The 12,861-nt window shown below is 31.6% G+C and overlaps 1 long non-coding RNA gene across 1 annotated transcript; it reads right to left on the bottom strand.

Moving 5' to 3' along the window:
* Positions 1-3,940: 3,940 nt before the first annotated feature.
* Positions 3,941-7,310, bottom strand: LOC137819464 (uncharacterized). Its single transcript, XR_011082294.1, has 4 exons — positions 7,090-7,310; positions 6,702-6,955; positions 5,263-5,428; positions 3,941-4,346 (listed from the first exon to the last, which is right to left on the bottom strand). It is a non-coding gene; the product is annotated as an uncharacterized lncRNA (long non-coding RNA).
* Between the last annotated feature and the right edge of the window lie 5,551 nt (positions 7,311-12,861).

Below are 12,861 nucleotides of genomic sequence, written 5' to 3'. Positions count from 1 at the left end.
ATCTAATTCTAAACCACCACATCAATATGTACATGTACTTGTACCAACAATACCTGGTATATCAGATGTATATTCAGATAATGAAGAGGAAGAAAACGAGGAAGCTGAGATGCAAGCACATCAACAAAGGCCTACAGCCCGCAAAAGAGAATGGCTCGTTGATATCATTGGTAAGTCACTATATATCAAGTTCAAAATGGAAATTTGTATAAAGCCACTATCAATTTTGTTAAAATCATACAATGTTATATATAGTTATGTAGTATTATTTTTTTCGTTTAGTTTTATATCCCTTAAACACAAATGTTTTTATATTTCACAGATGAGCAAGGAAAGAGAAACACAAAACAGCTAAGAACCAATGATGTTTGGCATCTACGTCCTAATGAAAGGATTCTTGTGAAATGGAATAACGAGGGTCAACCTCTTGGAGATGGTGGAGCATTATTGAATAGGTTCTTAGGTAGTATTGCAAGAAACCATAATGCCTTTCCTATTAGTTATTCTAGTTGGTGGAAGATTCCTAAAGTTTATAAAGAAGATATACTTAAAAACATTGTTCAGGTAAATCATGTCTAAAGTTATACTATAATTTTATTTTATTTTTAAGTTAAATATGTTATAATTATTGTTAATTTTATTTGTTGATTGTTTTGAAGGCTAAATTTGATATCCATTCTGACGTTCATATAAATCATGTCCTTAAATAACTTAACACAAAATGGAGAGACCACCGACAAGAATTGTGGCAACAAAGGAATGATGGAACACGTACTAGAGATGAATTGATTGCAATGGCTCCAGAAGGAAAAAATAGAGATCATTGGGCTTCGTTTGTGGATTACCGTCTAAGTTCAAAAACGAAGGTATAACTAAAACATTTTTTAGGCATTTACATTCAGATTATTAATTTTTACATGTTGTGATGATTATTAGGAAAATGCTCTAAAAAATAAAGAGAATAGGACAAAGCAAACCATTGCTCACACGGGTGGATCTAAGACCATTACAAGGAAAAGAGATGAAATGGTGACAATAATACATATCTTCATGTCAAATTTATGTTTTAATCTCTCTTAGAATGTGTCATATAATTTTTCTTCATTTTAATAGGAAAAAGAGTGTGGCCACAAGGTTAGTAGAGGAGATATATGGATAGCTACACATAAGCATGCTAATGGAGCATTTGTGAGTGATGAAGCGAAAGAAATTGGTGTAAGTTTAATTCTGATAAAGTCTATAATTGTCAATCACACTTAATGTAAGTTTAATTTATTTCTTCTTGTGTTCTTTGTAGGAAAAAATTCAAGCATATGAATTAACTTCATCACCATTCATATCTAAAGAAATATCAACTACCGATTCCTTAGCTTATGTTTTCGGAAGTCAAGAACATTATGGACGTGTTAGGGGTTTAGGTTTGGGTCATTGTCCATCTAAAGTATTTGGCTGCAATGCTCATTCGTATAGTGGGACATCTTCCAATACAGATTTTCAAAATCAGGTTCATTATTTATTTTACTTTTGATCATATTTTTTCATTTGGGATGTGAGTTGCAACAGTGGAAATGTGGCAACATTTTTTTTCTGTTGTATATTTGCACTCTAGTTCCCTCATCTTCATTCTTAATATTAAGCTAGGCACTAACCTTTTTTAAAAGATGAGAAACCTTGATTGAAATATCATATTAGAGACTTGTATTTGAGGCATATTAGAGACTTGTTCGGTTTTTGGAGTTGGCCATAGGGATAGAGTTGGTGAGTAGGAATTAGGGAAAACTAAAAGTTTTGATACTCATAAAAGAGTATTGTTGGAGTCCCTCACTAATGAATGTAGTTTTAATAGTGGATGGAAGCATTGTTGTAGTGATTGACATGCTAAAATGAAAGAATTAGGTTAACAACTTTGTGAACTTGGCACGGTTTTAAATGTTGATAAACAGTTTGTCCAAAACATAGTGTATAATATATTTTCCAAAAAACTAAGAAAAATGTCAATATAATTCTATCAAAAACTTAATAAACCTAAGACCTAAATACACTTGACTTGGGCTTACGATAATTCATGGTCATTTTCATCAGTTTTCATGCATGCAATCTCCAAAGGACTTAGTGGTTTGTCAACAACCAAGATGCCACAAAGCAACTACACATCTGATTCGTTTACTAGCTTTATGCGTCACTGAGTATATTTTTGTTTTTTAATATTTATTTGTACAAAATATTTTCTTTTAATATTTATTTATAGGGTATTAATTAGTGTGGTGTTATGGCATGCCATAAGTATACTAGATACAATCATGAAATAAAGCCTATTAATGGTAAGTTCTGTTTTTTTAGGAATTTTTAGGAAGTGGTGATTTTAGATATTGGCCTAAATGATGGAATAGTGTTTAGTGATAGCCACTTAGTTTAATCAGAGTAACATCATATTGCTTTCTTTTGTTTTTGTTGCTAACATGTACATATTACTTTTTATTAATTAATTATTTACTTTTCTTGTTCTCAATTGTAAATTATTATATTTTAATTTTTACTTTGGTGTTGATCGATTTGATTTGGCAATAGTATTTTGATGGCAAGTGATTAATTTCATTCATTTTGTGTTATAAACTAGGTTCAAATGAAGGCAATGATGACTTTTTTTTTGCAAAACTATTCCGAAGAGTTGCCTCATGATTTTGCTATGTTTCATGCATCACCGGTAATCTTTATTAAATTAATATATTTTTTTATATTGTAATTGGAATGCTACTTATTATAACTATTTTTATATTTTAGGCATCTGATCAAGGAAGTGTTCCTAATGATGAAACAAATTATCAACATCAACAATCATAATCGAAGAATGTAGTAGGGATTGTTTTATTATTCACTTTCTAAGATTTTATAGGTTTTAGTTATCTGTGGATTCTGTTTTAATTGTATGGAAGAGAAAAATGATACTTTACTTTCTCTTCCATTTTGCAGATTCACTTTAAAGAAAAATGGGATAAAAATTTCTTGAAAGTGGAATGCAATTATATAAAGAACTTCAAGGTTTTTTTTTAGAATTGTTCCTATTTGTTTTTTTATTATATTCGAATGGCGTTAGAGCTCCTAAGCTATTGGAATTACGCTTTGCGATTGCGATTTTGAATGCTGGGAATTTGAAGAATGAACAAATCAGGGAACATGATTTGGGAACGAAGCTGTCTCATGATTTGGAGTAAAATGTGTTTTGTGCAGCAAATTTTAAATGTATTATTAGATATATTTTTTAAAAAAACTTGAATTATTTTTGTTTTTCTAAAATTTAACGTAATTTTCTTTATCTTTTTAACTTTTAAATATTAAAAAACAACTATAAGTAAATTTTAAGATTAAATATGATTTTATTTAGATGTATAATTAACCTTATACTAACATTGGGAATAAATATATTTCAGGTTTCAAAAAAATGCATTCCAAAATTGTTTCTATTTAAAAATATACATTTACAATTTCAAGTAGAAATATGTATTTTGTATGATGCAAAATACAATACTACAAAAAAAAATTAATTTACCTACGAACCAAATCCGTATGTAACAACAAAAATTCGTAGGTAAATCAACATTATCTACGGAATTCCCACGGACAGAAATCCGTATGTAATGTTGGCGTCAGTAATTTACCTACAAAATATAAGTTTGTAGGTAACAACAGTCCGTGGGTAATACCCACGAACACCAGTCCGTAGGTAATACCCATGACCACCAGTTCGTAGGTAATACCCACAACCACAAGTCCGTAGGTAATACCCATGACCACCAGTCCGTAGGTAATCCTATATCCATCAAAATGTTTATTCATGCATTTATTTAAAAGAATGTCTTTTTAAACACTTATATAAATTTAACATATTCAAGATATACTAATTGAACAATCTATTACCAAACATCATCCAATACACCTAACATAAAATAAAATAAAACACACATTTAATTTCGAATTCAAACATAATATAATTGAAGTTCTCATCATATGAAAGATAAACTCAAGTCCACTTGAAATATAAAAAAAATTCAAACAAACTTGAAACATAACTAAAGATCCATAATTCAAAAGTCTAGTGAACTTGTAATATAATCTAAAATTTAAAAGAACTACAAACATAATCCTAATAGCATGCATAATCAATATCGTCATCTTCTTGTTGTCTAGGTAGTTCCTTTTGCCTTGGTGGCTCCTTTTCCTTAGTGGTTCCTTTTGCCTTGGTGGTTCTTGTTGCAGCAACACTTGTTCAAATTGTTGTTAAATGGCACTTCGTATATCAGAAATAAGGAAAGGAAGAACAATACTAACCAATTAGAATAGGTACCTAACTGTATTACACAAAACAAAGAAAATGAAAATCTCCTTATCAATCAGTTGTAAAATTCTAATGTATAGTAAATTAATTCTAACAACTTTTCCTATTTCCTCTTAATCATGTGTGAAATACTTCCAAAGAACATCTCAAATTGAAAGAAGAAATATATTTGAATATTCTTTTTTAAATGCCACCTTTGTGGTTTTATTATAGGTTGGTCTAAAAAGGTCAACCTATAATAACGATTTGAGTTCCAATATCCCAAGGCTAATCAGGTCAACTACTTAATAATGATAGGTTGTTTCTCAATTTGTTGTGCAAGATTTTTTTTTATGAACCTAATTCTCTAGTTCAAATGGAATTTTTATGATTTGATGTACATTCTTATGTTGTGGTCTTCAACCGTAAACCACAAGTTATTATTCATTACAGAAAATGTAAATAAAGAATCATTAAAATGGTTCTGAATTGCTATGATACTTGATTGTTGCATTATGTTTTGTTGCTTTAGAGAATTTTACATTTTAGAATTTACATATCCATTGATCTTTTCAATGTAGTTTTCTCTTAAAGGCAAGTTAGGAAAAAAAACAAATAAAAATTTTCTCCTATTATTTCATACTTCAACAAAAAAAAAGGTAGCATAATGGATGAAGATGAGTGCACAAAACAACTTAGTGAAAGGGAAAACACTTAAGCCAAGTCAGCAAAATAGCAAATAAGACCACACTAGTCCATGATAGAGAGAGAGCATGCCTCCCACAAAAGGCCAGCATTTATAAGTGCTCAATTCATTTTCCAAATTCTCTAAACCCTTTTAACCATGACAGCAGATTTAACTAATCCACTGGTATCCAAAAATTTTAACTTGAGAGGACCAAAACTCTTAAGATAGTGAAAGGAATTAAAAAAAGTTGAAATATGGTTACCTAATGACATCACTCTGATATCTTCAGATTTTCTTCAAACCAAAGTGGTTGATATGCAATGGACTGAGCTCGTACTGTTCAGTTTCAGAGAAGCATAACACTCTTTCAACTTGGCTTATCATAGTTGTCATTGTGCCTCTCTATATTGCTCCAAATTCAAATTCAACTATCAAATTGAAATCCTCATGTTACATTGCCAATACGGTTGAAGAGAGAAGGTTATAACACTAATAATTTGATGAAGTGTGTGTTTGGAAACATATTCAGAGCTCACATAACATGCAACATAAAGAAAAACAGGTTCCTTAGAGCTCCACAAAACTTTAACTTAGCATCAAAACCAAAACCGTTCAACATAACACATGAAACTAAAAACACAAATCATTCAGAGTTCTTAATTGTCAAGAAGGTGAAACAATACACAATACAAAAGTTGATTAACTACTCACCTCTTAGCCAAAATTCTTGTAGTTTCATTTAACATAATAGTAAATTTTCTCATAATCTTGTGTTACCAATTTTCTTCCTTGATTTATATGCTAACTTTTTTATAAGATAATAAGAAAATTAATAAATGGGTTGTTGATAATATTACATAGTACAAATTCTTTTGATATATTTTAGTTTCAAATAATTTATTTTTCCATGTCTAGTTTCATCCTTATATTCCTTAATATTTTGTACTGACCTGATAATACTAAGTTCAATATTGAAATGAGGAAGTCATTTTAATCTTGAAATTGAAGAGAATGTGGACCACCCAAACCCTAAACCCTAAACACTCGGGATGCTAGCCACAAAGAAGCTAAAATATACATCTGAGAAGTGACCCAATATTACCCTATTCTTCTTGGACTTATTTTAAAATGGTGAAAATATGGCAATACATCACAAGAATATAGTCAACAATAAATAAAAATGGACAATGAAAAACTAAGAATGTGTTTTTAGAAGGAAAATAGTATAAGGGTTTTAGGAAGAAGGAATACTGCACACAGGTAGATTAACATTAATAATTTATATTAGTTATTTTTACACAATAATTTCCCACTACTTAAGATTCTAAGGTATCCTATTCTCTCTTCAACTCAACCAAATAACTTAATTCAAGTAAAAAAGAAAAAGCTTTTGATGTTTCTACATATATAATCTGTTTTTGCTTATAAACCCTCATCACTAACCCCTTCCACATATAAATACAATTACACTTAATTTCTAAACGCATGCTACACCACTGTCCATTTTCATCACATCAAAGCTTCATACAATATTTCATACACAGTCAACCATGAAATACTGAGATATCCCATCTTAGCCACCCAAAACACAAGCTGAGATTTGAGTACTCAGAATTCCCCTTCATTTAAAGTATGCCGTAAAAAACCCTAAACCTATTGAACATTATCCAAACACAAATGAAAGAGAAAGAATGTCAATACCTTTCTCAATACTTAATCAATGAATCCTCCAAATGTCTCCTCTGACTCACCACTAGTTCAAGCCGCGACGATGGATATTCGTCAACGACACCACAATCTGAAGCGCTAGACGAGAATGAGGCTTCAATCCAACTTCCTTTGCAGAGCTCTTGATTGAATTTTTCACTTTTGATTTTCGAAGTCGAGATTGGAAATTTGGGTTTTCATTTTCGAACAACAAATTAGATTAGGGCTTTCGGTTTCACAAATTGAAACTAGAAATTGGGGATTCAGGAAGACACAATATTTAGGTTGCAATTTTGGAACAAGAAATAGGAAATTTAGGCAACACATTTTCAAAACAGAGAAAGAACAACTTCTTTTAGAATTCGATTTCTCAAGTGCTCACAATTTGGATTTGAAGTTGTACATGAAGAAGGTGTACACGTTTAGCCACAGAGACCAGGCCGCCACCAAGCTCTTAGGATTGACGTCGCACGACCAACTCCTCATCAAGACCTTTGACTCCTTGAACGCAAGGTTGAGGATCGAGCCCTTTCTTGGTTTTCCATTTTTGAAGTGAAGAAAACCTAGGTTAGAGAATGCTTCGTTGGAGAGGAAGCAAGAAGAACATGTTTTCTTAGAAACAAATAAAAAGTGTTTCACGAAAAATAGTATTTTTTTTTTAATTATTTTTAAGTTTTTTACTTTACCCATGAGTTAAGAATATTACCCACTGTATCATCTTTTTCCACCACCTAACAGTCGTAGGTAATGTATCACTTCTCCTCTTTCCAAGAGTAATAGCATTACCTACGGAATTTTCAGTAGATAAATTGAATTTACATTAAAAAAGAAATCCATGGGTAATAGCGTTTTTTTCTTGTAATGAAAATATAGATTTTAAATTATACATATTTTATATTTTGGATTATAATTTTATAAAAATAAATAAATTGACTTGAAACGTTTGGGAATTTAGAAAATAGGGATAATTTATTTTAACGGGTAAAATTGGAATTTCAAAATATGAGGGTGGAGAAAGTGCAAAATTCAATAAAGGTTTCATCTTTCACCTGCATCTCCCTTTTTATCAATTCCAGGTTTAAATTTAGTGGGGTTTTCAAACCGCTGGAAATAGCGGAGGTTTCCCAAACCGTCAAGAATAGCAGAGGTTTGTCAAACTGCCGGGAATAACGGGGGTTCAAAATCGCCGGAAAGTGATTATTTTCCAAGGGTTCTTAGAAACCGTCGGTAATCATTTAGCGACGCTGATTCTTCCAGAAGAAAAGCAAACCTCGAGTAACGCACGGGGGTTAAAACTGCCGGTAATGTCAAATATAACTCTCACTAAAAATAATTTTTTTTTGTAGTGTTATGTGACTTCTAGTGCAAGGTTATACTAGTTATATGTGATAGATTTTGTGCTAATTATTTAAAAATATAATAATAATAATAATAATAATAATAATAAATTTTATTAAATAATAAAGTAAAATTTATCAAAGTAAGAATGCATAATAATTAAATTTAAATTATATAAAATTATGTTTTGATGTATAAGAACATTTTATTGATAACTCTCATTCTTTGACAAAGGTTAAATACTTTTCTTGTCTTAATTTTTTCTTTATTTATAGTTATGTATTTTTCTCTAAATTTTGTTATTTTTTTCCTATGAGTTAGTCATTAAGAAAGAACCATGGTATATAAAACTCATATAATATAAACTTGAAGACTTCCAGTCATACAAAATAAATAAAATATATATTTTTCTGTTTTTGAAATACCAATAATAAAATAATAAAATGTGAATATGATAAAATATTTTCATTATAATGAAAATTGGAAGAAAATCTTAAGAATGATGATGTATTAAAATGATAGAGAAAAGAATAGGTTGTTTTATCTATAAAATATAACAACACAAACAAAACGAAGACCATTGTGTGTTATACATAGGATGGCAAAGCAGGGCGGATCATGTTCACCTTTTTAATCCGCTAACCCGCATTAGTCCGCTCCACATAACCCGCGGCCCGCGCGGGCCAGCAACGGGTAGGGCGGGCTGACCCGCAAGCCCGCAAACCATTAAAAAAAATTGACTTTAGCAGTGGAGTAAATGTTCTATTTTTCTTCCTTTTCATTTTGGGTAGAAAATTACAAGGGTCATTATAATTTCCTTGAGACTCCTTTTTGGTCCAATTTTGGGAATGAAAATACAGGATGTTGGATATGATATTTTTCATGTAATTTGGAATAAATAATAGTGGATATGTTAGGTAGTGGGTAAGTCAAAAATATTGGAACGTTGATACTTGGATTATGTAACATTCAATTAATTTTTGTTGCTATATTAATCCTAATGCCTTTGTTTTTTGTGACAATTTTTTAAGAGAAAAAATATAAAAAAAAACATTCAATTTCTAAAAAGAAATAATAATAATTAAATGCGGGTTGGCCCACAAACCTGCGAGTTAACCCTTATGCGGAACGGAACAGATAATTTAGTCCACATTCACTTTGCGAAACGAACCAAATACGGAACGGACCTATGCGGAGCGGACCTATACGGAACTGACCTATGCGGGCGGACCAGCCGCTTCCCATCCCTACAATAAGTTGTTTATAACAAGTATATTTTAATAATAAGATTAGTTACTTTATGAATTTTATTTACATAATTATTCAATTTCACAATGTTTTACGATAAAAAAATTACTTAAAAGAAGTATCATATTTAAAAACTTAAAAACAATGATCATTATCACGTGTAGACTACAATGGTAAATTTAAATTAGTTGTTTTTTTCTTCTCTGGATTCATATTTAGTCTCTATTTCAAATTTTATTTAAAAAATGCCTAAAGATGAAAACCACTATTTAATTTGTTGAAATTTCACACTACACTTTTATCACCTTTAAAAACACTATTACTCTATGTATTATTGAAAAATATTATGTTGAAATTTTACACCACATTGTTATCTTTTTCAAAAATATACTTGGTTCTTTTTCAATCAATTTAAACTCACTATTACATTGTGTATTATTAAAAAAAATGTCATATCATATTTATGAGAGAAAGGACATTTTTTTTATATTGTATGTGTTTTAAAAAATAAATAACTAATTTGAAATATTAAAATCGTACTATCATAGTCACATGTTGACTTGAAAATGAATTAAAACTTTTTCCTTACCCTTATAGTTTTTCTCCATTTAATTATTCTATTAAAAGATGTGCAAAAACATGAGACCATCACCTAGTTTGTTGAAACTTCACATCACTTTTATGTTTTCAAGACAACTTAGATTTTAAATATTTTAAACATATTATTGTACCTTGTATTGTTAAAATATTACATTGTATCATAGTAATTGAATATACTTAAATAAGTCATTTACCCTAGTAAACTTATATTTAGTCTCTTTATGTAAAAGTTAGATTCTTAAATTTCATACTATATGTACTCATCGGACTCGAGCAATTAAAACATAATTTTTCATGATCCACTTAATTGAGGTCTAATACAAATAAAATAAAACTCGACCCAAATAAATATCAGACATAATAGGTCTGTAAATGGATCAACCTCGACAGCCAGAAAATGAAAAAAAAATGAATAAAAAATGAATGCATAACTAAATAAGTTGATTATATTTGTTTAAATCGATTTCAGCAAATATAAACTAACAGAGATGATATCTGCCTATTTATATTTCTAAAATAAAGAAAAATATTAATAAATTATTTTAAAGTTGTAATTTCTAAAGGATCTACAAGTGTTATAAAAAGGGTTATAAGACCCCAAATAAAGGTAAGTGTTATTTCATACACTATACACTACACTCATAATTTATGTTCTTACTGACTTCATCGTCGAAGTCTTGTCAACAGGTGGAATTCTTCCTTGTTGTGATTGCAAGCATAAAAAAGTGGCAAAGTTGGAAGGCTAACCCGGAGTTCACCATCAAGACCTGACCCATATTTGTTGGCAAAATTATTTGGCGCCCACCGTAGGGAAAGTAAAATTGATCCCGCTAAATACTAACACATAAAATCCCACCCAGTCATCAAACGATATGAGGAACACGAGGCAAGGAGCCCATATGCCCTATGGAGATGAGACTCCCGTGTTGCAGCAAATCATGGAGACAATGAGAACTCTCCAACAAGCCAACGTGGAATACTGTCGGGCAAATGAGAAGGAGGCAACTCAGGTGAATGAGGAGGAGGCAACTCAGGTAAATGAGGAGCTCCAGAAAACCGACGAGGAATTACGAAGAGTCATGCATCGGCAGAAACGACGCAATGTCTAAGCACGTTCCCCAAACATATCCTCAAGAGACAACCTCCAGCCTTTTTCGCAGTAAATCATGGAAGAACCGATTCCACCCCACTTCATCACGCCGAAGATAACCCCCTTCTCTGGAGTGGAAGACCCAAAAAATCATCTGAAAGCATTTCGAGCTCGGATGATCATCTCGGGCGGGTCAGATGTTGTTCGGTGCAAAATGCTCATGGGGACCCTTACGAGAATGACCCTACAATGGTTCAACGAAGTCCTAGACGGATACATAACGTATTTTCAACAGTTCTTGCAGGTTTTTAAGCAGCAACTTTTGGCTAACAAAGTCGATCCTCCCCCGCTGCCCGACCTTTTTGACGTTAGACAAAGGGAATGAGAATCCCTAAAGGACTATCTGAATCATTTTTGTGTTGTTTCAGTAAGACTTCATACATCAAACAAAGATATGGTAGTCGCGACATTCATGAAAGGAATGGGGGCAATTCCTTTCAGTGACTCGCTTATCAGGTTCCGAGCAGAATCGGTGGCTGAAGTGAAAGAACGATGAGCAACCCACATAAAGGCGGAGGAGGCCATCCACGTGAAAAATGACAACTCACAATCTAAACAAGCACTACACCATGTTTTACCTTAGACAACATCTAAAAAGCGTTGCCTAAAGTAGGAAAAGCGTTGCCTTAACTTTAGACAACGCTTTTGCAGGTGTATGCAGTCGTGGACTTAGGTTTAGGAAACACTTTTTTACAACCATTGCCTTATGCTGGTAGAATAGGCAATGCTTTTTGAAAAAAAAATTAGGCAACGTTTTTTCTCATAATGTTTAGGCAACACATTTTCAATGTTGCCTATTGTTTAGGCAACATTTTTTTGAATGTTGTCATTGGTAAAGACAACACTTATTTGCACGTTGTTTGTCTTTTTAGGAAACACTTATTTACGTATTGTTTATCTTTTCAGGCAACAGTTATTTACATGTTGTCTGTCTTAGACAACACATTTTCAGTGTTGCATATTGATAGAATAGACAACGCATTTTTAGTGTTGCATATTGTACTGGAAAGGAGTGCTCGTGTGCTCGGGACCTTGGGACAAGTATTTGGGTATGGTCAACTCGGTTTTGGGCCCAAAGGGCAGGTCATGAGCTCAACTTAGTTTCATTGGTAAGCCTGACGAAGAATAATTAAAAATAGGGAAGATAATAAGTTTGATCATATGTTAATATAAAGTTGTTAGTTAAATATATATGTTGATATATATATTAAACTGTTAGAATAGAATATATGTGAATATATAAGTTGTTAAAGTTGTTAACTAAGTAGCAAACACTCGTGAATAAAGGTGCACGAGATTCTCTTCTGTTGTTAACATCGTGAGTAAATGTGTCCGTAGGCAGAATATTTTTCTATTATATATGCTTTCAGTTGAGATTATATTCTCGTGAGTGAAAGATGTTAAAGGGATAACTATAAAAGGGTCTTGAGACCCCCGATAAATGTATGCTGTTTCTGAGTACTAGAGACTGAAACTGATTATTATTTTGTATGCTCTCACTAACTTGATCGTCAGAGTGTGATCCACAGGTAGAGCCCCTATGTCTCAGCGGAGCGTTGTTTCAGTGCACTAATGGGAAAACAATCTAGAAGCGGAGCTTGCCCATCCAGTCAACCCGAGGTCAATCAGCGAGAACACATATTGATAAAATATGTAACATTTTTTTTCCATAATGTTTAAGCAATGCTTATTTAAGGAAACACTTATTTACTTGTTATCTGTCTTTTTAAACAATATTTATGTCCATGTTGTATGTATTTTTAGACAACACTTTTTTAACGTGAAAAATCGTGAAATACATCTTAACTTAAAATTACG

Source organism: Phaseolus vulgaris, chromosome 10, assembly GCF_000499845.2.
Source record: "Phaseolus vulgaris cultivar G19833 chromosome 10, P. vulgaris v2.0, whole genome shotgun sequence".
NCBI classification, from domain to species: domain Eukaryota; kingdom Viridiplantae; phylum Streptophyta; class Magnoliopsida; order Fabales; family Fabaceae; genus Phaseolus; species Phaseolus vulgaris.
This window is presented reverse-complemented; position numbering and strand designations above follow the sequence as displayed.